Source organism: Phacochoerus africanus, chromosome 9 (assembly GCF_016906955.1).
Source record: "Phacochoerus africanus isolate WHEZ1 chromosome 9, ROS_Pafr_v1, whole genome shotgun sequence".
Taxonomy (NCBI): Eukaryota; Metazoa; Chordata; class Mammalia; order Artiodactyla; family Suidae; genus Phacochoerus; species Phacochoerus africanus.
The window spans coordinates 118,009,972-118,036,810 of NC_062552.1; the positions used below are offsets into that span (position 1 = coordinate 118,009,972).

The following is a 26,839-nucleotide window of genomic DNA, read 5'->3' on the forward strand; positions in this document are numbered from 1 at the left end:
CACAGCCACAGCAATGCCAGATCCAAGCCTCGTATGCAAACTCCACCACAGCTTGGGGCAACTTGGGATCTTTAACCCACTGAGCAAGGCCAGAGTTCAAACCTGAATCCTTACTGACACTGTGTCGGGTTCTTAACCGCTGAGCCACAATGGGAACTCCTGTTTTTAAGGATTTAAATTTTTTCTAATTTTTGCTCTATAAGGTATCCTGGCTTGAAGTGCTTATGTCATGGTGCACAAGTATTTTTGGGTGATGTAATCCTAGAGAAGGGATTGCTGGGTCAGAAATGCTACCTTTTTTAATGGCACTTGATACTTTATTGTTAGATTGTCCTCCAAAAATACTGTATCAGGAGTTCCCGTCGTGGCGCAGTGGTTAACGAGTCCGACTAGGAACCATGAGGTTGCGGGTTCGGTCCCTGCCCTTGCTCAGTGGGTTAACGATCCGGCATTGCCGTGAGCTGTGGTGTAGGTTGCAGACGTGGCTCGGATCCTGCGTAGCTGTGGCTCTGGCGTAGGCCGGTGGCTACAGCTCCGATTCGACCCCTAGCCTGGGAACCTCCATATGCCGCAGGAGCGGCCCAAGAAATAGCAACAACAACAACAACAACAGACAAAAGACAAAAAAAAAAAAAAAATTGTATCAGTTTATAATTGTATCAGTTTATTGTATTAGTTTTACAAAGTATGAGGATATATTTTTCTCTACTCCCAACCATCAATAAGCTTTGTCATTAAACAAACAAAAAACACCTTTGCTGATGAAAGTGAAAACTGATAACATCTTAATTTATGTTTCTTTTTTACTGCTAGTCAGGTTAACCTATTCTTAAGTCACTTAGGCTTGTGTAGTCTTGTTTTGGGAATTATCTTCTTGTATTCCATTGAAGTGTTACCTTTTCCCCTTATAGATACACAGGAATTTATTTATATTAACTGTCTTAATCATGTCTCATAGATGTTGCAAAGTTTTGTTTCCAGTTCATAACTTTTTTTTTTTTTTTGAGGGAGAGGAAGGGAGTGGTGGGATGGAATTTGTAACACAGAACAGTTTATAATTTTTATACAAATTGGGAGATATTCCACTTTATTATTTTTGTCTGTGTGCCTGAAAAGGCTATTCCTCCAACTGTTAGATACCTCATAATCTGTATTTTTTGGGGGGGGGGTTCTTCTGGGGTTTTGATTTTTATAATTAACTTTTTAATCCATCTCGGATTTAGTTTGGTGCATATGAGGGTGCTTTGCATATCTATGTAAGTCTTAGCCAACCAGCTCATAAATAGACACCATTTATTATGTTCCAACACCATTTATTAACTCATCTTCCATTTCCTCTTTGATTTGAAATTCCAAACTTATAGTCAAAATTCAGGAAGTTCTCTTGTGGTGTAGCAGGTCAGGGGTCCAGCATTGTCACTGCAGCAGATTGGGTCCCTGCTGTGACAGAGTTTTGATCCCTGACCCAGGGAATGTTCACATGCTGTGGATGCAGCCAAAAAAAAAAAAAAAACACCCACACAAAATTCCTATGCCAGTATACCTGTTTGGGAATGTTCTCTTCTGTTCCAATGAGCGATCCCTTCTGGCAACAGTGTCACACTGTTTTAATGTTTATAAATTTGATATTTGATTTAATACCTGTGCTTGTTTTCATTTAGATTTAAAAAAAATCTTCTGGCTCATCCTACCTGTTCATTCTCCAGATGAAATTAACCAATGTGTTTTTCAATTTCAAATAAATTCTTCGCTATTTTGATTGAAACCAAGCTAGATTTTGAAATAAATATCCAGGGAGAAATATCTTTAAAGGGTAATTTTTTTTTTTTTAATCCACGAACATGATAAGTCTTTCTACTTATCTTTTTTTTCATATCCCTTGGTGACATTTTGTAGTTGTCTTTGTACCAGAATGACCTATTTTTAAAGAAAGTTTTAGATTTAAGGAAAAATTGCAAAGATAGTACAGAGAGTTCAAACATACCCTGCACCCAATTTCTCTTTTTATTAACATCTCATCAAAGTAGGGTACTCATGTTGCAATTAATGAACCAGTGTTGGCACTTCACTGTCAAGGTCATACTTTATTCAGATTTCCTTGGTTTTAACCTAATATCCTTCTGTTCCAAGATCCTTTCCAGGATATCACATGACATTTAGTCATCGTGCCTACTTAGGTACATCTTGGCTGTGACAATTTCTCATACTTTCCTTATTTTGATGACCTTAATAGTTTTGAGGCGTACTGGTCAGGTATTTTGGAAAGTGTTCCTTCACTGGGATTTGTCTGAATGGTCCCCTTGTGATTAGCTGAAAGTTTAGGAGGAGGAAGGTCACAGAGGTGAATTGCCATTCTTATCACCGCCTATCGAAGATACATGCTACCAGCATGACTTATAACTGTTAATGTTGATGGGAAAAATTTCCACATCTGAGGCATGGGGAAGTTACTTTGGCTTATACATGATTTGGCTTGAACTTTTGATGCTAACTAGAATGGCCTGTCTTATGGCCTGTCAAACATACATTGCATATCTGCTTTAACCAAAAAAAAAAAAAAAAACCCAAGTCAAAAAAGACACGGGTTCGATCCCTGGCCTTGCTTAGTGGGTTAAGGATCTGCCATTGCTGAGAGCTGTGGTGTAGGATACAGACACGGCTTGGATCCTGAGTTGCTGTGGCTGTGGTGTAGGCCAGCAGCTGCAGCTCTGATTCAACCCCGAGCCTGGGAACTTCCATATGCCACAGGTGTGGCCCTAAAAAGACCAAAAAAAAAAGACAAAAATAAATCACTTATGAATAATATTTTATTTAGTCATTTCTATTTACAGCCGAAACTCAGGGAATTCAAAATTAACATCCTCGCCCATGAGCTTCTTATAGATTCCAGAAAATGTTTCATACCATGTGCTCCACGTTGTTCTGCTGTGCTTTGCCCAAAGGGTCCTTTATGAGGTGGCTGCCGTCCCTCTTCACCCAGATTCTCTGCCCATCATCTCACTAGGGAACGCCAAGCCCTCCAGGATGCCATCGTGCATGGCTGTCAGGGTGTGGCTCCTGGGACACTTTTGCTTATTTTTTGTATGGATTTTTTGAGGTGGATTGGGCAGAATTCTCCTCTGAGCAATGAACTTCTCCAACTCACACACAACTCAGACCTGGAGTTTCTGGAAAGACTTCAGTTGAGGAAAAGGACCAGAGATGATAACAGCTTTCTGACCGCTGCCAACCTCAACTTCCTTGGCGGCCATGAGGTTCAGCTCGAGCAGCTGGGCCTTGAGGTCCAAGTTCATCTCCAGTTCCAGGAGAGAGCCTGGGAGATGCCCGTCTCCAATGCATCCGGCTTCTCACCATTGGGCTTCACAATCCTAGCCCGGAGCTGAACATGGCCTGGACCTTGGCGATGCTGGCTGCTGGCACGCTTTTGAAGATGAGATTTCCTTCCCAGACACCAAGATCATGCTGATTTGCTGTGTCCATGCTAATCTGTCCCTTTGGGAATCTTGAAAGAATATACCCTTGTCCTGTTTCATGTTTGTTCTTTGTTCTGACAAAACATTAAACTGGTTAAGGCATCTGGGAGGCTATTGTGGATGTGGTTTCAGACACATTCCTGCATTCTTGAGAAGTTGATTTTTTTTTTTTTTTTTTTTTTTTTTTTTTGCTTTTTAGGGCCATACCCAAGGCATATGGAAGTTCCCAGGCTAGGGGTCAAATCAGAGCTGCAGCTGCCAGCCTACACCACAGCCACAGAAACATGGAATCCAAGCTGCATCTACGAACTACACTGCAGCTCAGGCAACGCCAGATCCCTGACCCACTGAGGGAGGCCAGGAATTGAACCTACATCCTCATGGATACCAGTCCAGTTTGCTGCACCACATTGGAAACTCCAAGAAGTTGAATTTTCTGAAGTATGTCAAACTCAAGGACACCACAAGCTGTTCTCAAAATGGATCTGCTAGTAGCTGCCAGCTGCCACCTTAAAATGGTGTCAAGATCTCTCTTTGTTTTTGTTTTTGTCTTTTCTAGGGCCACTTCCCACGGCATATGGAGGTTCCCAGGCTAGGGGTCTAATTGGAGCTGTAGCCTCTGGCCTATACCACAGCCACAGCAATGCCAGATCCTTAACCCACTGAGCAAGGCCAAGGATTGAACCTGCAACCTCATGGTTCCTAGTCAGATTTGTTAACCACTGCGCCATGACTGGAACTCCTCAAGATCTCTCTTTGTAACCATGCAACCATTTTGATCTCCAACCAATTTTTGCTTAATAAGCATCCTTACTTCTTGCTGGCTCCAACCCTAACTGTTGACAAACAATTTATGTAACCTGTGCTTTTTGCCTCTACAGGCCTTCCCTATTTTGTAGTTTGGTGGAATACAATTCAGGTGCTTCTCCAAACTGTGACCCCTGCACTGTCGTCCTCAGGGTGGCTTAAGTAAAACACTTGGCCGAGGTGGCGTTGGTCAGGCTTCTCTCCCATTAAGTTACCCACCCCCATCCCTTTCCATCCTCCTGGAAAGGAAACCATTGCAGCCAACATTTCAAGAGTGGACGTTGAGGCCCCGCCTCTTTGAGGATGGACTAGCTCCATAAAATTATTTGAAATTCTACTGAGAGATTTATCTCTTCTCCCCAACAGGCTTTTTCTTTTTATGGCCTGAGCTGCTGCAGAAACACCAGATCCTCAACCCACAGCCCCACAAGGGAAATTTCTATTAACACTTTTTTATATTTGATAATTTGAAGCAAGGGTTTAAGAAATATAGCTATACAACCCTGTCTATATGTTTATATCCACCCCTCGTGAATGAGACAGCTGCATGTGCAGACTGATTCAAGTACTGGGTGTGACAAAATTGACGATACTTTTTTTTTTTTTGAAATGGTTAATAACTCTTGGGAAAGTTCAGAACAAATCCAAGGGCAATGTACCCCCATTTGCAAGATGAATGAAATGCCTAAAAAATTCAATCTATATTAAAATCATGCAAAAATATGTATATATATAACATGGTGAATTTCTAGGCTCAGATAATCATGAGTTTTTTGCTTATGTGAAAGGAACTTTGAGATTTGTAGAGGATAATTTTTTTTTTGTCATTTTGCCTTTTCTAGGGCCACACCCACGGCATATGGAGGTTCTCAGGTGAGGAGTCTAAGGTCTAATCGGAGCTATAGCCGCCGGCCTATGCCAGAGCCACAGCAACTCGGGATCCAAGCCAAGTCTGCGACCTACACCACAGCTCATGGCAACGCCAGATCCTTAACCCACTGAGCAAGGGCAGGGATGGAACCCGCAACCTCATGGTTCCTAGTCAGATTCGTTAACCACTGAGCCGTGACGGGAGCTCCAGGATAATTTTTTTTTTGTCTTTTGACTTTTTTAGGGCCTCACCTGCAGCATATGGAGGTTCCCAGGCTAGGGGTTGAATTGGAGCTGTAGCTGCTGGCCTACACCACAGCTACTGCAACGAGGGATCTGAGCCTTGTCTTCGACCTACACCACAGCCCACGGCACCGCCGGATCCTTAACCCACTGAGCCAGGCCAGGGATTGAACCGGCGTCCTCATGGTTGCTAGTTGGGTTTGCTAACCACTGAGCCATGACGGGAACTCCTGTAGAGTATAATTTTAATCTTTCGGGACTCTCCTGCCTATTTCCGGATGTCAGTCATCCCTGGCCCTTTGTACTAAATACTACAACATCCACCACTGTGACTATTAGAAACATGCCATCAGTTTTCCAGTGTCCACTAGATGGCAGCATCATCCCAGTTAAAAGCTAACATCTTGGCACCTTAAACCTGAAATGTTTCTTTTTAAAGAGAAAACAATGATATTCATGTTTTGGGCGTTTATTTCAAAAATAATTTGTACATGAATTTCCTTGTGGTGCAGCGGGTTAAGGATCTGGCATTGTCACTGCTGTGGTGAAGGTTGGATCACTGGCCTAGGAGCTTCCACATGTGCTGTGCAGCAAAAAATAAAAATAAAAAAATAATTTGTATCAAATCTTTTTTTTCCCCCCTGCTACCTCGAAGCATACAGAGTTCCTCTGGAGGGACCTGAGCCTCAGCTGCAACCTACAGTGCTGGGTCAGGGATCACACCTGCATCCTGGCGCGGCAGAGATGATGCCAATTCCGTTGCACCACAGCAGGGAACTCTGAAGTAGGCACCAATCTTTAACTTGCGCATGAGAATTTGGTATATGTGCCATTTTAGAGTTATTTAGAGTTTAGATCCCAATTTTAATGGTGTACTTCAAAAGATTTAATCTTGTGATTATAGAGATGAAAAATATTCTAGGAGTTCCTTCCCTTGGTAGCTCTGCAGTAATGAACCCGACTAGTATCCACAAGGAGGGAGGTTTTATTCCTGGTCCCACTCAGTGGGTTAAGGATCGGGTGTTGTAGCAAGCTGTGGCACAGGTCGCAGATGTGGCTCGGATCTGGCATTGCTGTGCCTGTGGTGTAGGCTGGCAGCTGCAGCTCCTATTCTACCACTAACCTGGGAACTTCCATATGCCACAGGTGCAGCCCCCCCCCCCAAAAAAAAAAGTCCATGAGAAGAATGAAAACTCAAGCCACACAGTGGAAGAAAATATTTGCCATATAGGTAACAAACACTGATATCCAGAATATGTAAGTCACACCTGCAAATCAATAAAAAAGTAAACAGTCAAGAAGAAAAACATGCAAGCTGCCTAAAAGGAAACCACAAAATGAGGCTATTCAAATAACCAACACGTGTGAGAAGCACAATATCACTGCAAATTCAGGAAATATAAATTAAAATCACACTTGGTTATTTTTCAAATATTTTTCAATTTCTTATCAAATCTTGGCTATCATTTTCTTTCTTTTTTTGCACCATGTATTTTTTAATGATTTTTTATTTTTTCCATGATAGTTGGTTTACAGTGTTGTCAATTTCTACTGTACAGCAAAGAAACCCACTCACACGTATATATATATATATACATTCTTTTTCTCACGTTATCCTCCGTCATGTTCCATCACAAGTGACTGGATATAGTTCCCTGTGCTCTACAGCAGGACCTCATTGTCCATTCACTCCAAATGCAATAGTTTGCATCTATTCACCCCAGACTCCTAGTCCATCCCACTCCCTCCCACTTCCCCTTGGCAACCACAGGTCTGTTCTTTCAGTCCATGAGTTTCTTTTCTGTGGAAAGGGTCATTTGTGCCATGTATTAGATTCCAGATATAAGTGATATCATACTAGAAACTCTCATACTAAGTGAAGTAAATCAGAGAAGACAAATAACACCATGTATTCTTTTTTTTTTTTTTTGTCTTTTGTCCTTTTAGGGCCGAATCCGCGGTGTATGGAGGTTCCCAGGCTAGGGGTCTAATCAGAGCTGTGGCCGCCGACCTACACCACAGCCACAGCAACGCCAGTTCTTTAACCCACTGAGCAAGGCCGGGGATCAAACCCATAACCTCACGGTTCCTAGTCGCACCAGTACGGGGAACTCCCAACTCTATGCATTCTTTATGCATTCATCCCTTAACGGGCACTTAGGTTGCTTCCATATCTTGGCTACTGTAAATAATGCTGCAATGAACGTAGGGGGGGTCCATGTATCTTTTCACATTTAGATAAATACCTAGAAATGGGATGGTTTGATCATATGGGTCTAGTCTGAATTTTTTGAGGAATTCTCTCATTGTTTTCTACAGTGGCTGCACCCCAATTTGCATTCCCATCAATAGTTCATGAGGGTTCCCTTTTCTCCACATCCTCGCCAACATTTGTTATTTTGTCTTTTTGATAATAACCATTCCAAGAGGCATGAGGTGACACCAGGATGAGACGTGCTCATGTATGAAGGGATTCTTTTCCGAGAGGTGTTTTGGGGGAACGTTCTCATCGGTAGCTGACTCTACTGTGACATAGGGTGGAGGGGTCTATCAGCTTCAGCAGGCTGCCATAACAAATTGCACAAACTTGTGGCTCAAAAAAAAAAAAAATGTACTCTCCTACAGTCCCAGGGACCAAGAGTCTGAAATCAAGGTGGCATCAGGCTCCAGGCACAGTCTTCACAGCCTCTTCCAGTTTTGAGATGGGGCTCGAGGTTTTTCTTGGCTTGTGGCTTCAGCCCTGCCATCCCTGCCTTCATCTTCACATCCTGATTGAGTCTAAGCTCTTACTGCACAACACACGATGGGCCAATTAATCAAGAGACAAGTTGTTAGGGCAAGGAATGCTGGCTCTATTCAGAAAGCCAGACCAAGGTGATGGTAGACTGGTGTCCCAAAGAGCTGTCTCCCCTGAGCTAGAATTCAGGCTTCTTTGATCCTAAAAGGGAAGAGAGCGAGAGTCCTGGTTCAGGCCAGACTCCAGGGAGGGTGTGTTAATTTCTTCTTTCCTGCAACCATTAGGCGGGCTTGGTTAGAATGTTTCCTGTCAGCTAAACAAAGGTATTTTAGCTTGACTCTCATTACCTCTAGGCAGGGTTCCCACAGATGGGCCATTGTGTGTAATTTAAGCATAGAGGCAACACTCCTTTAGTGATTAACTTGTAATAGAATACAAAGCTTCTTCCCTATTACAACGTGGCCTCTCTCCCCCAGCCCCCCTTTTTAATATTGGCCACAGGTAGAAGGGCCTGGACTCAAATCCTCAAACCTGTAGCACAGCAGTGACCCCAGCCGCAACGTTGACGATGCTGGATCCCTAACACACTGAGCCACCAGGGGACTCCCCTCTTTTCTCTCTCTTAAGGACATTTGTTATTGGTTTTAGGGCTGATCTGGATCCTATAGGATGATCTCATCTTCAGATCTTGAACTCTGCAGACTTTTTTTTTTTTTTTAATAAGGGCCCCCCCCTGTGGCATATGGAAGTTCCCAGGCTAGGGATCAAATTGGAGCTGCAGCCACAGCAACACGGATCCAAGCCCCACCTGGGACTTATGCTGTAGCTTGTGGCAGTGTTGGATCCTTAACCCATTGAGTGAAGCCAGGAATTATGCGTAGAGACATCGTCAGGTTCTTAACCCACTGAGCCACTATGGGAACTCCCTGCAAAGACCTTTTTACTAAACAAGGTCATAGTCATAGATTCCAGGGGTCAGGACACAGATGCATCTTTGGGGGGCTGCCATTCAACCCACTCCAATAGGCGAGTAACCCACACCTGACAAGGCCCCCAAATGCAACCACTGGGCACCTCTGTATGACGGCTAATTTTATGGGTCAACCTGACTGGGCTAAGGGAGGTCAGATAGAGGGGTAAAACATTTTCTGGGGGTGTCTGTGAAGGTTTCTCAGTTGAGAAGAAGAGATGAACATTTGAATTGGTAGGCAGAGTAAAGAAACTTCCCCAACATGGGTGAACACCATCTAACCTACCAGGGGCTTAAATAGAACACAAAAGGCAAAGGAAGGTCATGCTCAGGTCTCTGCTTGAGCTGAGACAGCCACCTTCTCCTGCCCTGACTCTGGTGCTCTTGCCTCTCAGGCCTCAGACTCAGACTGAACCCACCACCAGCTCCCCCGGGTCTCCAGCTTATAGATGGCAGATCCTCGGGCTTTTTGGCCTCCATGGTCATGTGAGCCAGTTTCTCAAGTCAATCCATCAATCTATCTTTCTATTCTATGTATGTATGTATCTATCTTTCTTCTAGGTATGTATGTATCTATCTTTCTATTCTATGTATGTATGTATCTATCTTTCTTCTAGGTATGTATGTATCTATCTATTCTATGTATGTATCTATTCTATGCTATGTATGTATGTGTGTATCTATGTATCTGTTCTTTCTATGTATCTAAGTTCTATGCATCTATATATCCTATCTGTATATCTATCTATGTATCTGTGTATCTATCTTTCTATTAAGTATCTCTCTGTTCTTTCTATGCATGTATCTATCTATATAGCTATCCTTTTTATGCATCTATGTATCTGTGTCTCTCTATGTATCTGTGTATCTATCTTTCTATTCTATATAAGTATCTATTCTTTTTATGTATGTATGTATAGATCTAACTATTTATCTATTCCATCTATGTATCTGTGTGTCTATCTACATATCTATATATCTGTCTATCTTTCTTTCTATTTTATTCTTTCTATCTATCTATCCATCCATTTGATTCTGTTTTTCTGCGGAACCCTGACTAAAACACCTCTCTTCCCATTTGACTCCTTCCTACACTTAAGTGCCTTTCTCTTAACACCTGGCACCTGCCTTGTCCCTGCCCCACCCTCACCCAGAGGAAATGGGTTTAGTTCTGGGTCTCCCTTGCCTGCCTGGGTCCAAGGCTAATATTCTGATCAGCCCTGTCCTGCCTTCCTAAGCTGGGCTTGAGTCTCAGTAACATATATCCGATCCCCAATCTTTTCTCACCTGGAATGCAGATGTGGGCCTTGTTGATCCTTGGTCCTATGTGTCCCTAGCTCTGCAGTCCCTTTTCTGTCTCCCTGTGAACTCTGCTTCCTCTGGGCTTCTTCTACTCAGCTTCCTAGGATGACGTGCAGCTGCTACAACCAGGCTCTGTGGCACCAAGGTACATAGTTACTGCTTTGGGCGCCTGGAGCCGAGAGCACCTGACAGGCCATGTCCGTCTTCAGCCAGAACGAGCTCACACTTTGTAAGGACATCTCACCTTCCCCCTCTCTCCTGCTCTCCTTTTTCTCCCTCCTAATTTCTTTTCCTCCCCTTTTATTTTTTCAATTTCATCACGTGGTATATTGGTTTGCTTCGGCCACAAGAAGTCTGCATAATAAACTATCCCCAAACACAGTGGCTTAAAGCAACAGTCTTTTTTTTTTCTTCTTCTTCTTTCCTTTCCTTTCCTTTCCTTTCTTTTCTTTTCTTTTGGTTCTCCAGGCAGGCTGGGGCAGTTCTGTTATTTGAGGCTGGGCTGGGCTGGATGACTCTGCTTTAAGCTTCCCTAATGGTCTGCGTGCAGTTGGTGAGGCTCTGACCCACGTGGGTTCAGTCTGGAGTCCAGCTTGATGGGACAGCAGGTGCACAGGGGAAGTTCTTTCCATAGCTGGCAGAAACATGTGAAGCTTCTTAAGACCTAGGCTTGGAACTGGCGTGACGTCACTTCTATTCCATCCCATTGGCCAAAGCAAGTCACATGGTCAAGCCCCAGATCTGGGGGTGTGGAATTACCCTGCCCGAAGGAGGCCTTGGCAAGGGTGTGGATACAGGGAGGGTGAAGAATCGGGGCCAATAAATCCATCTCCCACACCTGGTCAGTGTGTACTCAATATGTACTATTTATCTTACATGTTGGCTTGATAAGTCCCTGGGTTTTGAATGCACATGTAGGAGCATTTAAAACTAGTGTCTGCAAGCGCTTCTTTAACTTGATTTCCTCAAGGGATCAGTTTCAGCTGCAGAAAGCACAGAGGGCCAGGCTGCCTGTGGTTTCAGCAAAAAATAGAAGAGCTTTGTCAGAAAAAAACAAAAACAAAAGCAAAAAACTCTATCCGCCATGAGTCGGGGCTTTTAGGATCAGGGCCTGGGACGCCATCACTGTGAACTAGACCTTCGATTAGCAGAGCCATCAAAATGCAGCTGCCAGGGCTGAGGTCAAGGACGAGGCCTCTGGGTCAGACTGAAGCTTTCAACTCATCTGCAAGATTGCAGGGAAAAGATGAATAACACAAGCCCTTTGCCAAGAGCCATCCACGCCTTATCTCATTTAATGCTCCCCACAGCCCTGGAAAGTGGGTATTTTTAAACCCACGAAATGGAGCACTTACATCTGTGCAATTAGAATAATTCTCCCTGGGTAATTACTTGAATGGAATTTTGTCGAGTGTGACGCAGTCCATTTCCCAGCATTGCTGGAGAATTTTGAAACATAGGTCAAGAACCCTCACTTTCAGGTTATATCAAGATGCCTGCTTAATAGAAAACCCAGTGTAACAGGAATGTCTCTCATCTACCTGCAGGCAAGGCCTCAAGACAGCCTGGGAGAGCTCCCCAGCCTTCTGCTTTGCAACCTGGAGCATAAGGCTGCTCTGAGGTTCTTCCACTCCCTGGCCGACCTCAGCCTTGGGTCTCCAGGTACCATACATGGGATGCTTTGTGGTCTGGGAACAGGCCGAAAACCCACCAGTTCTCCTGGAGGAAGCGGGGACCTTCATGGCCCCAAGCTCTGGGGCTTCTCTTTTCATCGAGTTGGTTGAACGTTCAGATTTCTGCAGGCAGGATGGGAGCCACGTGCTCTTTGTCTGCCTTTGGGCAGCAGGTCTTGGCCACTGGGGAAGAGATGGGTGGACTTGACACAGGGCAGCAGAAGGAAGCGCTGATCTGTTTCCTGCTCTTCTCCGTCACTGTATCTTCTCCATCTCCCATCTGGCTATGTCTGGTTACCCCTCACGTTCCTTTGGTCCCACCGAGAAGTGAAATAGCAGGACATGGTTTTCTAGTTGAGGAAACCAGGCTCCAGCAGCTTTCCCAAGGCCACGGAGGCAGGTGGGGGCAGAACTGGACTTGAACTAAGAGCTGTGGGCTGCAGACGGCACACCCCTGCTCCCATACCACTCCTAGGCTTGCTGATTATGGCACTTCTCACCCAAATCTCCTGGGGGTCTTGGGAAAAAGCAGGTTCTGATTCAGGGATTCGGCCTAGAGAGGCCTGAGACGCTGCATTTCTAACAAGCTGATGCTGACGCTAGCCCACGGACCACACTTTGAGTCGCCAGAGTAGAGTGTGTTACAAAGAACTCCTGCTTGTATTCTTCTTCTTCTTCATCTTTTTTTAGGGCCATGCCGGCAGCGTACAGAAGTTCCTCGGCTAGAGGTCAAATCGGAGCTGCAGCTGCCCACTGACACCATAGCCACACCTACACCACAGTGTGTGGCAACGCTGGAATCTTAATCCACTGAACAAAGCCAGGGATCAAACCTAAACCCTCACAGACACTGTGTCAGGTTTTTAACCTGATGAGCCACAGGGAGAACTCCTTTTTTTTTTTTTTTTTAATATTCTTTTTTCTTTTCCCTCCCACTTTTGGCCACTCCCCAGCACATAGAGTTCCCAGGTCAAGGGTCAGATCCCAGCCGCAGTTGCAACTTATGGCATGGTTGTGGCAATAAAGGGAGCCTTTGACTCCTGTGCCGGCTGGGGATTGAACCTGCATCCTGCGGCTGCAGAGACGCCACCAATCCCAGTGCACCACAGCAGGAACTCCCTTCTTTTTTTCTTTCAAGCATAGAGATCTTTTTGCTTAAGCAAGTTAATACATGCTTGTGCCCTGGCATAGACACCTATGCAATTTGAATGCGACCCTCTGTTTTACACTGTAACATATGTACTTACTATGTCAAAAATTGAGCAGGTTTGCTAAAGAATTTTTAATTTTTAGAATCTTACCTGTTTGTCTAGCTTTTAATGTTTTCCAATATCACCAACAAATTAAATCATGTATTATTCCTCTTGATCCTTGCTGCAATTCAGCAGGGCTGGCCGGGCCGGAGCGAGTGCATTATATTTGAAAGGCGAGGAGAGTTGGCATGACGTTTCAGAGGCCTCCTGGTAGCAGGCAGCCTCAAAATCAGAAGCCAGCCATCTGATTAGGAACCCGATGCCCAGTTGGCCATGCTACTTGGCTGCTGAGATGTAATTGTGTAAAGCTGTGGGCTCTAGCCTGCTGGGCACAGCTCCGTGGCTGCTGCAAATACATTCTATGTGTTTAATATCACCCACGCCCCTGTCTCTGAGAGCAGCCTTGAAATCGTGGTGACTGTCTTATTATTCCCAGGTCCCATTGTTCCTGGCCTAGTGAGGTGCCCCAGTAAAGCGAGAGACTTCGGAAAAGTTGTGCGTGGCCGTGGGTGGAGAGCACACGCATCTCAGAGGGCAGAGCTCCCGGTTTCCCTGGGCAGGATCGAGTGTGCTTTGCGGGCTGTCGTTGGCAGTGGAAAGGGGCCGCATAAATTATACATTGAAAGAATAGAGGCAGCTGCGATCTGCCAGCAGTTCTGTGATGGCAGAGATGGTAGACTTCTTTGCTAGGCAGCTCTGGGCTGTGCTGAGGGCACCCAGAAACCTCAAAGACAGATAAGAGATCGAAGCTAGGCGTTCAACTTCTGGATTTCCTGTCGGGAGGGAAACAGGCTTTTCTCTATGGTCAAAGCTTGCTGGTCCTTCGGCAAAGGACCAGCATGCCCAGAGGTGCAGCTCTTAGGCAGGAAAAGAAGGATGAAAAGGGCCCTATTGGGAGTTCCCCTTGTGATGCAGTGGAAACGATCTGACTAGTATCCATGAGGATGTGTGTTCGATCCCTGGCCTCACTCAGCGGGTCGGGGATCCAGCATTGCTGTGAGCTGTGGTGTAGGTCGCAGATTTGGCTTGGATCTGCTGTTGCTGTGGCTGTGATGTAGGCCGGCAGCTACAGCTCCGATTTAACCCCTAGCCTGGGAACTTCCATATGCCGCAGGTGTGGCCCTAAAAAGACAAAAAAAAAAAAAGAAGAAGAAGAAGAAAAAGAAAAGGGTCCTATTAATGAGTGAGTGAGGTTGTCAGCCCAGTGAGTTTGAGAATGTCAGGGGTCAGGGTTGAAAGGGTAAAGGTGAGTCTGGGAGCCCAGCCCATCTGCTGGGCAGCAAGGGAGGTAGAAGGGAGATAGAAGCCTTTAGACAGTGGCATCCCCCCACCCCGAGACCAACCAGCTTATTGAGGGCAGCGTGGGGGCCCCAGGTGCTGGCTTCTCAATTGTAGTCTCAAGTATTTCCCTCTGTTTCACCCCTTTGCCTTTTCATGGATGAGATCTTGGGTGTGACTTTTCTGGAACAGGCCAGGGCTCTAGATTAAAGCAGGTGGCAGCAGGAGTTCCCAGTGTGACACAGTGGGTGAAGAACCCAACTGCAGTGGCTTGGGTCACTGTGGAGGTGCAAGTTGGATCCCTGGCCCAGCGCGGTAGGCTAAAGGATCCGATGTTGCCACGCTGTGGTGTAGGTCATGGCTGAAGTTTGGATTCAATCCTGGCCTGGGAATTTCCATATAACAGGCGTGGCCATAGAAAGAAAGAAAGAGAGAAAGAAAGAAAGAGAAAGAAAGAAAGAAAGAAAGAAAGAAAGAAAGAAAGAAAGAAAGAAAGAAAGAAAGAAAGAAAGAAAGAAAGAAAGAAAGAAAGGAAGAAAGAAAGAAAGAAAGAAAGAAGGAAGAAAGAAAGAAAGAGGAAAGAAAGAAAGAAAAAGAAAAGAATGGTGGCAGCAGTGCTGTAGACAGTGAAAGCCTGGAGAGAAGGACTCATTCTGGGGGCATATGGAAAAAAGGCAAAATCCAGGGCATCAGGGAAATACACATGTGCCAACAAGTTGTCACCCCTTTCGGTCCTTGTGCAGGACTCTTGGGCCACGATTCAGCTGACATTTCAATACGCCCTGCATTAGGCGACATTGGTTGTTTATCTGCCCCCCAGTTGGTCAACTGCATGATGGGATGAACTGTGAGCACGTGTCCCCATCTCCTCCATCCAACCTGATTTGACATCTTCTGTCTGCCGGCCAGGTCCTGCGCCGGCACGGGCCACCCAGGCATCAGCGCCACGGTCCCCGCCTTCAGCGACCATTGTTGCAAGGTTCTTATGCACATAATGGGAACATTATTTTGCAGCTACGCTTTCCAGAGCAGCGCTATTCAAAGGGCTCACCTGCTTCTACAAAAGGAGTTTGCACCTGTCGTGTAAATCAACACGCTTTTAACTCCACTGAGGAAGTTGTCTCTCAGAATGAAAAGTCGGCAGCAGCCTAACCGGGGTGCTTAACTAAGTCATCGATTCATTCTCTAGCACGAGATCCGGAATCATCAGAGACCCGAACAGTAAGTGTGGGATGCTGGTCTGTGGACCGCACATCAAATAGGACTGTTCTAGAACATTTTCTGTGCAGCAGGCACAGGACTAAACTCTCAATGTAGGTATAGTGTATAGATACACACATACACATATATACATATCTAGCCTCTCTGTGTTAATTTCAGTCTTTAAATTATGCAGTAAAATCGACTTCTCCCCCCTTCTGGTCTACAGGTCCTCAGCTTTTAACACGTGTATAGGTTCACGTGACGCCCACCACAGTCACGACGCAGGACAGACCCATCGCCCCCAGCAAACTCCCCTCTATTCCCCTTTCCAGCGACCTTCACCCCCACCCCAGAGCCTGGCAACCACTGGAATGCCGACGTGAGTGGAGCGCCAATGCAGACCCAGCAGATGAAGGCAATGTCTTAGGGACAGAAGGAACATGGGCCCCTGAGCTGCACAGAGCAGAGCTGAGTGAGCATAACCTATCATCATTCCCCTTTCCCTAAGGGCGGGACCTGGGAATTCTGTGTACAATCATCTGCCAAGGATTCTGGGAATGATTTCTTCTGGGCGGCCATCGGTACAAGTCTCTCCTATAAAATGGGTGTGTGTGTGTGTGTGTGTGTGTGTGTGTGTGTGTGACAATTAGCCTCTGCTACAACAATGAAGTTCAAGAAATATTTTGTTTCTTCCTTTCTTCCTTCCTCTCTCTCTCTTTCCTTCTTTCGTTCCAAATCAGGTCTGGCTTGGAGCAGTCCTTTTCCAGGCCTGGGACAGGCTGTTTCTTGTGGGGCTGCCTTCCCCCAGCTCCACTGTCCAGAGCAACTCCTGGTGTTGTGGTTGCTTCCTCGTCTGCCCAGCGCAGCTAATAAGGACAGCACCTTCGTTCTCTGAGGGGCACTGTGGTTCCCAGGAGGGGCCAGAACATGCCCCTTCCATGGGGACCCAAGCCCCCCCGCTGTGAAGGCTATGGTCTTAATAGAAGAGCTCCTCGGCATCTCAGCCCCCCTTGTCCAGGCTCTCTGCCTCAGTGCCCTGCATGGCATTCTCAAGGAAACTCTAAAACCTAGGAGTTCCTGACATACTTAGGGAGTCTCAAGTTTATATCTTTAAAGCAAGTATAAAGAATTCATACTGGACTTCCTGTGGTGGCTCAGCAGTAAAGAACCTGACTAGGATCCATGAGGATGAGGTTTGATCCCTGGTCTCCCTCAGTGGGTTAAGGATCCCGTGGCTGTGGTGTAGGTCGGCAGCTGCAACTCCAATTCGACCCCTAGCCTGGGAACATCCATATACTGTGGGTGCAGCCCTAAAAAAAAAAAAAAAGAGAGAGAGAGACAAAAAAAGGAGAAGAATTCGTACTAATAATGATCTTGAAAATGCATATGTGTATTTCAAATTGTCTCTTGTTTTTTTTTTGCTTTTTAGGGCCACACCTGCGGCATATGGAAATTCCCAGGCTAGGGGTTGAATCGGAGCTACAACTGCTGTCCTACACCGCAGCCATAGCAATGCCAGATCTGAGCCATATCTGTGACCTACACCACAGTTCACAGCAACACCGGATCCTTAACCCACTGAGGGAGGCCAGGGATCAAACCCACACACCCGTGGATTCTAGACAGATTCGTTTCGGCTTCGCCACATTGGGAAGTCCTTTTTTAGCATTTTTTAGGGCCGCACCCATGGCATTTGGAAGTTCCCAGGCTAGGGGTAGAATTAGAGCTGCAACTGCTGACTTAGGCCACAGCTCACAGCCACACAGGATCCTTAACCCACTGAGGGAGGCCAGGGATGGAACCCTAACCCTCTTGGATACTAATCAGGTTCATAATCTCCTGAGCCACAGCAGAAACTTCTCAAATTGTCTTTAAAAATAAACTCTGAAGACACTCATTGAACATGACAGACTTGATGTTAACTAACCCTAACATTGTCAGGGATCACATTTAGAAAATGGGTGTCAGAGTTCCCACTGTGGCAGAGTGGGTTAAGAATCCAACTGCAGTGGCTCAGAGGGCTCAATCCCTGGCCCAGCACAGTGGGTTAAAGGATCTGGTGTTGCCGCAGCTGTGGCACAGGTCTCAACTGCGACTAGGATTCAATCCCTGGCCCAGGAACTGCCGTATGCTGCAGGTGCAGCCATTAAAAAAAAAAAAGTAGGAGTTCCCGTCGTGGCGCAGTGGAAATGAATCTGACTAGGAACCATGAGGTTGCGGGTTCGATCCCTGGCCTTGCTCGGTGGGTTAAGGATCTGGCGTTGCCGTGAGCTGTGATGTAGGTTGCAGACACGGCTTGGATCTGGTTTGGCTGTGGCTGTGGCGTAGGCTGGTGGCTATGGCTCTGATTAGACCCCTAGCCTGGGAACCTCCATATGGCATGGGTGTGGGCTTAAAAAGACAAAAGACAAAAAAAAAAAAAAAAAAGCAGATGTCTCATATAGGAGCCTGGCAAGAAAGAGATGACACAGTCAGTCTGAGTAACCTCAGGAGAATCTAATAAAGGGAACATGCTGTACTTTGGGACTAGTGACATCAAGTGGCCTGAGGGGGTTTGGGGAGGAGCTGTCACCGGACGTGGAGAGGGAGAGAGTTGTGTGGACGGGCCTTCTGCGGCCTCACTCTCAGTGTCCTGCAGGGAAGGTACCAAGGAAAGCAATACCCTGACAGCGCTCCCTCCTGGCCCTCCCTCGGGTTCCTCATTAGCTGAGCCCAACAGGAAGCGAGAGGCAAGGAGCCTGGTCCTGCATCCCTGGCCATCAGCCTCCACAGATGGAGACTGGGTCGGGAGAGGCACCCGGACAGAAGGGCTGATGGCCTCCAGCCCAGTCAGTGATGGAGGGTGCGCATAATTGTAATGAAAGCCAGCACTTCCTTAGAGCTTGCTTTGCACCAGGAATTACCCTCAGGGCTTTTCACAGATTAATTCCTTCAATCCTGCAGGGCAATGAGCAAAGGACACATTGGCGAGGTGGGGGTTTAGAGGCATTCCTGGCAACTCCAGATTGAAAGGATGAAGAAGGGGGTGGATTTGAGCTGGGCTCTAGGGTGGAGCGGCTTAAAGAGGGTGTATTCTGTTGAAACACCCAGATCGAGGCACAAAAGAGAAGCAAACACTCCTGGATCAAAAGGTACAATTTATCTCACAGGCCAACAATGGCAAGCGGCCTTTCGTTTGGGGCGGGAGGGAGAGGGGGAGGTCCATAGGAGGGGTTTGCGTGTTCAGGCAGGACCTGCATCAGGAAGAAGCCACTGCCTTCCTGCCCGGGCCCCAGCCATCCAGCTCTCTTTAATCATGCCCTCTGAGAAGGTCAGGCCCGAAGGAGGCTTTCGAGATCACTGATACCAACGGTAACCTCTTTATTAAGCTCCCTGTATGCTAGGCTTCCTGTGGGTGTGGCCCTAAAAAGACAAAAAGAAAAAGAAAAACAAAGCAAAAAAAAGCAAACACCTCAATCCCACAAAGGAGATTTTATAGTCCTTTTTTTAAATAGATGAGGCAGCTAGGTCCAGAGACAACTGCTAATGTACCCGAGGCCACACAGTTAATAGGTGATGAAGCTGAGGTTCAATTCCAAATCCAATGAACTTCCCATTAAAGCATGTTGCCTCCTGTCTCTGAAACAGACACAAGACACAAACAAGTGTAGAAGACCACAAGACCATGTGCATATTGATGGGGGCACCTGGACTGAGGAAGAAAGGAGGGCTAAGATGATGTGAGAGAGTTCCAGAAGGAAAGCAGGCCCACACTGAACTTTTTTTTATAGCCACACCCACCTCACTTGGAAGTTCCCAGGCCAGGGATTGCATCTGAGCCGCAGCTGCAGCAACGTTGGATCCTTTACCTCATTGCCCTGGTCCGGGCATCCAACTTGTGCCTCCACAGCGATCCAGGCCACTGCAGGTGGATTCTTAACCCACTGTGCCACAGTGGGAACTCCCATGTGTTGAATTTTGAAGGACATGGTGCATTGTTATTAGTGGAGGAAAGGGTAAGGGTTTTCACGGTAGGGGAAGATCTCAGGTAAGCATACAGGGGCAGGAAGGAGCATGGTTTATAACACAAGCAGAGGCAACAACCCTGGTGAGAACAGGAGGCTAAAGGGCAGAAGGACTTCACAATAGAAAACACGGGGCCCGAGGCTTTGGACCCGCTTCAGTAGGACTTAGGCATTAGTTCAAGTTCTTGAACGGAAATTGACATCAAGAAAGCAGTGATTAAGGAAGACTGAGATCCAAGGTACACAGTTCTCCCCCCACAGATAGGACTGTAAAGAATGCACATGATACAGCATATAAGTTAGGTATTAATAACAAGTGGTTTTAGGCAGTCATTGTCTAAGTTTTCCCTCTAGCACTGGGTATGTTTTTTAAAAAAGCTGTCATTCAAAATGTTGCTAACATATGAAGTAGGTGTTTTTCTCCTTTTTTCTGACTTAATGAGTTTAACTGATACTTGTATTACTTTTCTGGAAAACTACTGCCCCCAACCAAAATCTACGAGTGTATGTGTGCCCACACAGCTGCATGAAAGCCCTGTGATTTGACAATGGAGATGGTGGCACAGGTGCCAGGGCCCTGCCATTTGCCCCCTGACCTGCCTGACCCCTCAGCAAGCGCTGAAAAGGAGGGCTTGCTCTGGGGAGCCTCAGGGCATTGATGCCCAGAATGGGCCCGCCATGCCAGGCTCTGCTTGGACAAGGAAGAGTTCCTCTTCCAAGTCACGGTAAGAGCCTGGAAGCTGGCTTGGAGCTGTTTTTTTATAAAATTGGCAAGTCAAAGTCAAACAAATGAAACTAGCTAGGGCTCAAGAAATGAGCAAGGTACGGAGTTCCCGTCTGGCGCAGTGGTTAACGAATCCAACTAGGAACCATGAGGTTGCGGGTTCGGTCCCTGCCCTTGCTCAGTGGGTTGACGATCTGGCGTTGCCGTGAGCTGTGGTGTAGGTTGCAGACGCGGCTCGGATCCTGCGTTGCTGTGGCTCTGGCGTAGGCCGGTGGCTACAGCTCCGATTCAACCCCTAGCCTGGGAACCTCCATATGCCGTGGGAGCGGCCCAAGAAATAGCAACAACAACAACAACAACAAAAAAGACAAAAGACAAAAAAAAAAAGAAAAAGAAATGAGCAAGGTAGAGAAATGGCTGAGATGTTAAAAGGTCATCTAAGATGCCTGAGCTGGTGACAGTCCATGGCTATGGTTATGGCACACTCACCAAGTGTGAGGCTCTGTGCAAGGCACGGGGTGGATGCAAGGATGACTGAGGCCATGTATCTTCCCTCAAGTGGAGAAGCCACAGCGGAAGGTTCTCAGATGTCACCTCTTCAAGGACCCCTGCTGTGACCCCCCCCCCACCTGTTCCATTCAGGTGTGAGCATCTTATCTGGGGTCCACAGCCCAGTGTGTTGACCCTGACAATCACGTTGAACTGCTGTTTGCTAATGTTTCTGTCTCCCATGCCTCATCACTAGGACCCACGTTTTAAAAAAATTGACTGTCCAATGACACGTCCAACAAAAGGGAGCTGAAATCCATCCAAGGACGTGGAGGAATAATTTTGAGTCATCTGGAGACCATTTGCTTTCCTAAGCGAAGTGATTGATGAAACATGCCTTCGAAGCTCAGAAAGACACCATCTCCTGTGCTTCAGAGTGATGTGGGATTCTGGGCAACTGCAGCCACACACAGGCTAAAGGATGCTCAGCCGTCCGGGACCGGCAGGATGTTAGAGCAGGGCTGCTAGGAGGGACCACCCATCACCTTTGATCCTCCCCCTCCCGGGGGAGGGGGGAGGATGCAGCCTTGTTTCCACCAGCATTGTTGTCCTACCACCCGGAGAGGGGAGTGGCTTAGGGTGACAATGACGATTGCCCCTCCATCTTCCGGTCTGCTCATATCATGGTGTCAAGGCCTGGGTGTCTATGCTTGACCAGTGTGACAACACAGTATTTGAAAGGAAAAAAAGGACAGACAGTGAAACGCTACCACCCAGCTGGTAGGCCTTTGCGGATGATCACGTGAAGGATCCTGTTTCCTTTCGCCCTCCCTCCATTCTTCCCCGACCTCCTTGATGTCTGTTCATTCACCTGGTTCTTCAGGCCTCCAGACAATACTGGACTAACTGCAGAGGTGCTGAAAAACACAATCCCCCCTTCCATTCTCCAGTGTCAAGTTCACTCTCCGTATGTGGGCATCAGGAGTTGACACAAGACGCAGAATGGTCACGTACATACAGGGCAGCCATGGTTTCTTAGCAACAAACTCGAAAACTGTGTTAAGCAGGTTTTGTTTGTGTCGGGGTTCGTGTGTTTCCAGAGCTGGAGTGACTGTTGAATGGAGACGGACCTTTCGTACGTGCTTTGATGCCCCTTTGATTTCTCTTCAAGACTCTGTTGCAATGCAGTATTTTTGAAATTGTTTTGTGGGTCTGGAGCTCATTTTAAGAGGAAATAGGCATGGCCATAGTGGCTCAGTGGTAACCATCTCGATTCGTATCCATGAGGACGGGGATGGCTTAAGGCCCTGCTCGGTGGGTTAAGGATCTGGCGTTGCATTGAGCTGTGGTGTAGGTCACAGACATGGCTCCGATCCCGCGTGGCCTTGACTGTGGCATAGGCTGTGGCGTAGGCGGGCGGCTACAGCTCTGATTCAACCCTTGGCCTGGGAACTTCCATATGCAGCGGGTGCGGCTCCAAAAAGAGGACCTCATCTCTGTTTGTGCTTACATTCGGTGTGTGCTGTGCTTTGAGTCACAGCAGTTTGCCTGAAGCGGCACAGAAGAGCCGTTCTTGAGATCCTCCTTAGTTTCTACATCCATCAGTCCTTCCCATTTCCTGTTGCTGGAGGGATCTGAGAGCACCTGCCTTATTTCTGCTTCTCCTTCTGTAACGAAGGTTTGGGGAGGAAATGACACGTGTCCCACGTCACTTCGCTCGTGAGGGGCAGGACTAGGATTCAGACCCAGATCAGCCTCCGGTGTCATGTCCGTGGGGGGTATTCAGGAGGTTTTTGGCCTGAGACCAGACCCCTCCACAATGGTGGCTGGAGGGTTCTTGGGTTCTGTGAGGTGCGTTATTACTCCCCAAGAGCCCAGCATCAAATGGTCATTGTTCTGGTGGGCCTTCCTTCTGGATCATGATTCCCTGGGAGCGAATAAAGCCGGACTCTGGACTCTGTGGTGTACACTGCCAGGCCTGTCCCCGGCATTCCTAAAGAATGAGCAAGCGAGTGAGTGACTCTGTTTCCACTCGCAGCTGAGGGTTCTGCCTGCCGTGCCAACAGGAGTGCAACACAACAGCTTCCATTACCCAATACTCAGGAGGTTTTTTTTTTTTTTTGCCACGAAAGACGGTATTTTGCACGTTACCAGAGAATTATATGTTCTCATTGTTCAAATTATTGTTCTCAGTAATTATTGTGGTGACACAGGGAGAGAAGCGAGAGCTGCCCCCTCTTCTGCAACAGCGAGCCAGTGTGAGTCAGGAGTGAACATGAGCAGGCGTTGGGGTGAAACAGGTGGCAACGGACTGCCTGGGGCTCTGTTTGCCCAGGCAGGCGATGTCCCAGCTCACGGTGGCATTAAAGGTCTTGCTCAGAAATGGCGTGGAAGCATTTGATACCTGCTCATTCTGTTTCACCCTGAATGTGGGCCCTTCAGATACAGGCTCACTCCTGAGATGCTTTGAGTCTTTGGGGCCCCTGTTTATCGCTGGGTCTCTCACTCATCTCCCCATCCAACCCACACCCTCGGGAAATACCTTATAACACATTCTGTATCTTGTCCCCTGATGTGACATCTGGAGAAGCTGGTGGACCATTAATCACTCTCTCTTTTGCGTCTAGTCATTAAACATTTCTTCTCTTTTTTTCTCTCTTATAAAGAAATCCTTTTTTTTTTTTTTTTTTCCTGGCCAAGTGTCAGACACATTGAGAAACATCAGAATGAAGGAAGAAGCCCCACCCCCGGGGCACAGTGCCCTGGTCTGTGGGGCAGATTTTATCCAAGGTTTACCGGCAAGGGAGGGCCTTTACAACGCAGCAATGCCGACTGCTTAATACGGAATATTAGACTTCCTGGTCTTCAGAAGTCTTTCCACTACTGTGCCCTGTGTTGTGGTATCTCCTCCCTCCCCTCCGCCTCATCGGGGGAGACTCTCATTCCTACCCCTCCAAAGGATTCAGGGACGAGCCCTGATGGCTAAAGATTCATTGAGATGATCTCCTCAAATAGGAAGCACCCACCTTAGGTCTTACATCCCATCCTACCTGGTATGTTTTTTTTTTTTTTTGATGGCTGCACCCTCAGCATATGGAAGTTCCCAGGCCAGGGACTGAATCCAAACCGCACCTGTGACCTACGCCACAGTTGTAGCAGCGCTGGATCCTTTCAGCCCTGGTGGCCAGGCCAGGGGTGGAACCTGAGCCTCTGTAGCGACCTGAACAGTGACAGTCAGGTTCTTAATCCGCCATGCCACAGTGGGAACTCCCTACCTCTCATTTTAAGGGGAAAGAGCAAGTAGTATAGAGTTGCTTTTTAAAAAACTAATTTTATCAAAAAAACTTTTAAGTTTCTTTTGAAAATTTTTATTGAGCTATAGTTGATTCACCATGGCATAGTACAAGGCTATGATTTATCATGGATATAAGTAAGAGCACACAATTTCCCTCCGCCTCATCCCCACACTCCTGCTTTGTCTAAGAAGTAACTCCTGAGTAACTACAGTCAGTTTTGATTTTAAAACAATTATGTGGTTATTATATGATGCTGCCCTTGTTAATAGTTTGTACATCTTGGTTCTCCTGTTAGATCATGAGCTCAAATAGGCTGGGGCTGCATCCCATTTTCACCCCTTTTGTTCTCTCTTAGCCCCAAGCATGGCGCTAGGTGAGTAGAGAGATGCTTTATAAATATTTCTGTTAGAGCAAATATACTCTTTTTTTTGTCTTTTTGTCTTTTCTAGGGCCGCACCCAGAGCATATGGAGGTTCCCGGGCTAGGGGTCCAATCAGAGCTACAGCTGCTGGCCTACGCCAGAGCCACAGCAATGCCAGATCCAAGCCGCATCTGTGACCTGCACCACAGCTCATGGCAATGCCAGATCCTTAACCCACTGAGCAAGGCCAGGGATCGAACCCACAACCTCCTGGTTCCTAGTCAGATTTGTTAACCACTGCGCCACGACGGAAACTTTGTGAATATATTTTTCACATCGTGTTTGTATAAAGGAGTCTCTTCCTTTTTGCAACAGAGCTGGGTGTCAAGGACAGATCCCTAAACCGGCTTTCAATTCTTCTTGGCTAAGGAACTGATGAATAAATGGGAGGTTGAAGAAGTTCCCTTGTGGAGCAGCAGGTTAAGGATACAGCACTGCCACAGCTGTGGTGCAGGCAGCAATTGCGGTGTGGGTTTGATCCCTGGCCCGGGAACTTGGCCAGGGTTCAGCCACACACCGTGGGTGTGGCCAAAAAAATAAAAAGCAATAAGTTTGAGGTTGAAAACAGAGACAGGTCACAAATGTGTGCTGTGGGGAGGCTGCAAGCAGCTGGGTGGCACTGCTTCCCTTCAGAGCTTTGAGACCCAGAGTACAAAAGAAAGTATTGTGCTGGCAAATGAACCGGAACCCAGACTCAAAAACCAGCAGATGAGGGAAGCTTGCCCTTGTCTACGCCCCATGCTGGTTCTTCTGCTCCTGTGCATGTGCCAAACACAAGTTCAAAGATAAAGCTGTTAAGAATTTCCAGATGGTGGAGTTCCCGCCGTGGCTCAGTGGTTAACGAATCCGACTAGGAACCATGAGGTTGCAGGCTTGATCCCTGGCCTCGATCAGTGGGTTAAAGATCCGGTGTTGCTGTGGCTGTGGTGTAGGCCAGTGGCTACAGCTCTGACTTGACCCCTAGCCTGGGAACCTCCATATGCCACAGAAGTGGCCCAAGAAATGGCAATAAGCAAAAGCAAAAAAAAATTTCCAGATGGTGATGGGAGAGCATTAAACTTCAAACAGGGCTTTTTGGGGGCTGGGCCTTCCCTGTGCCACAGTGCAGGCTGTAGGCCCCATGGAGCTGGCCCTGCCTGGCACAGATAGGTACTCAAATGTTTGTTAATGAAAGAAAAAATGCGAATTCTTTTTATTTATTTATGTATTCATTTATTTATTTTCATTTTTATTCTTTAAAAAATGTTTATAGCTGCACCTGCAGTGTATGGAAGGTCCCAGGCTAGGGGCTGAATCGGAACTAAGCGGCCAGCCTACACCACAGCTGTGGCAACACGAGATCCAAGCCGAATTTTTGACCTACACTGCAGCTTGTGGCAACGCTGGATCTTTAACCCACTGAGCGAGACCAGGGGTCGAACCCACCTCCTTGCAGACACTTGTCAGGTCCTTAACCTGCTGAGCCACAACAGGAACTCCCAAATGTTATTTCTCAAGCACAGGCTTCATTAACCAATGCTCAGTTATTGGAATCATGCTAGGGCCCAACTGCAATGGGTGGGGGGCGGGGCATTCTCTCACACATTCGCCAAGCAGTCCTCAACCCTAGCTGGCTGTCCTACCATTTAACCCAGTTCAGATGCTATCGACCTCCAAGTAGCATCAAATCTCCATGTTTAAGGGCTCAGTCCCACAAGACTGCCCCCACAACTTGTGATGCTACTCACTCGTTCAGGTTATCTCCAGTGCTTCTGACCCATCAGCTATAAATCAGAGGTTCCCACAACCCCCTCTTTTGGTTCGAATAATTTGCTAGAGTGGTTCACAGAACTCAGGAGAACAGGTTACTTGTGTTTCCTGGTTTATTATAAAAGGATGTGATAAAGGATACAGATGAAGCACACAATGGAAGAGAGGAGGGCATGGAGCTTCCAAGCCCCCTCCGGGTACCACTCCCCCATCATCACCTCCACCTGTTCACCCACTTGGATGCTGTCTGAGCCCCCTCCTGTTGGGATTTTAGGGAGGCTTCCTCACGGGGCCAGATCAAAGACTAACTCCATTTGCACAGTTTTCCTTTTCTGGAGGACAAAGAG

General features: G+C 47.0%; 1 pseudogene; it reads right to left on the bottom strand.

Moving 5' to 3' along the window:
* Positions 1 to 2,825: 2,825 nt before the first annotated feature.
* LOC125136770 (40S ribosomal protein S7-like) lies at positions 2,826 to 15,576 on the bottom strand (annotated as a pseudogene).
* Positions 15,577 to 26,839: the final 11,263 nt, after the last annotated feature.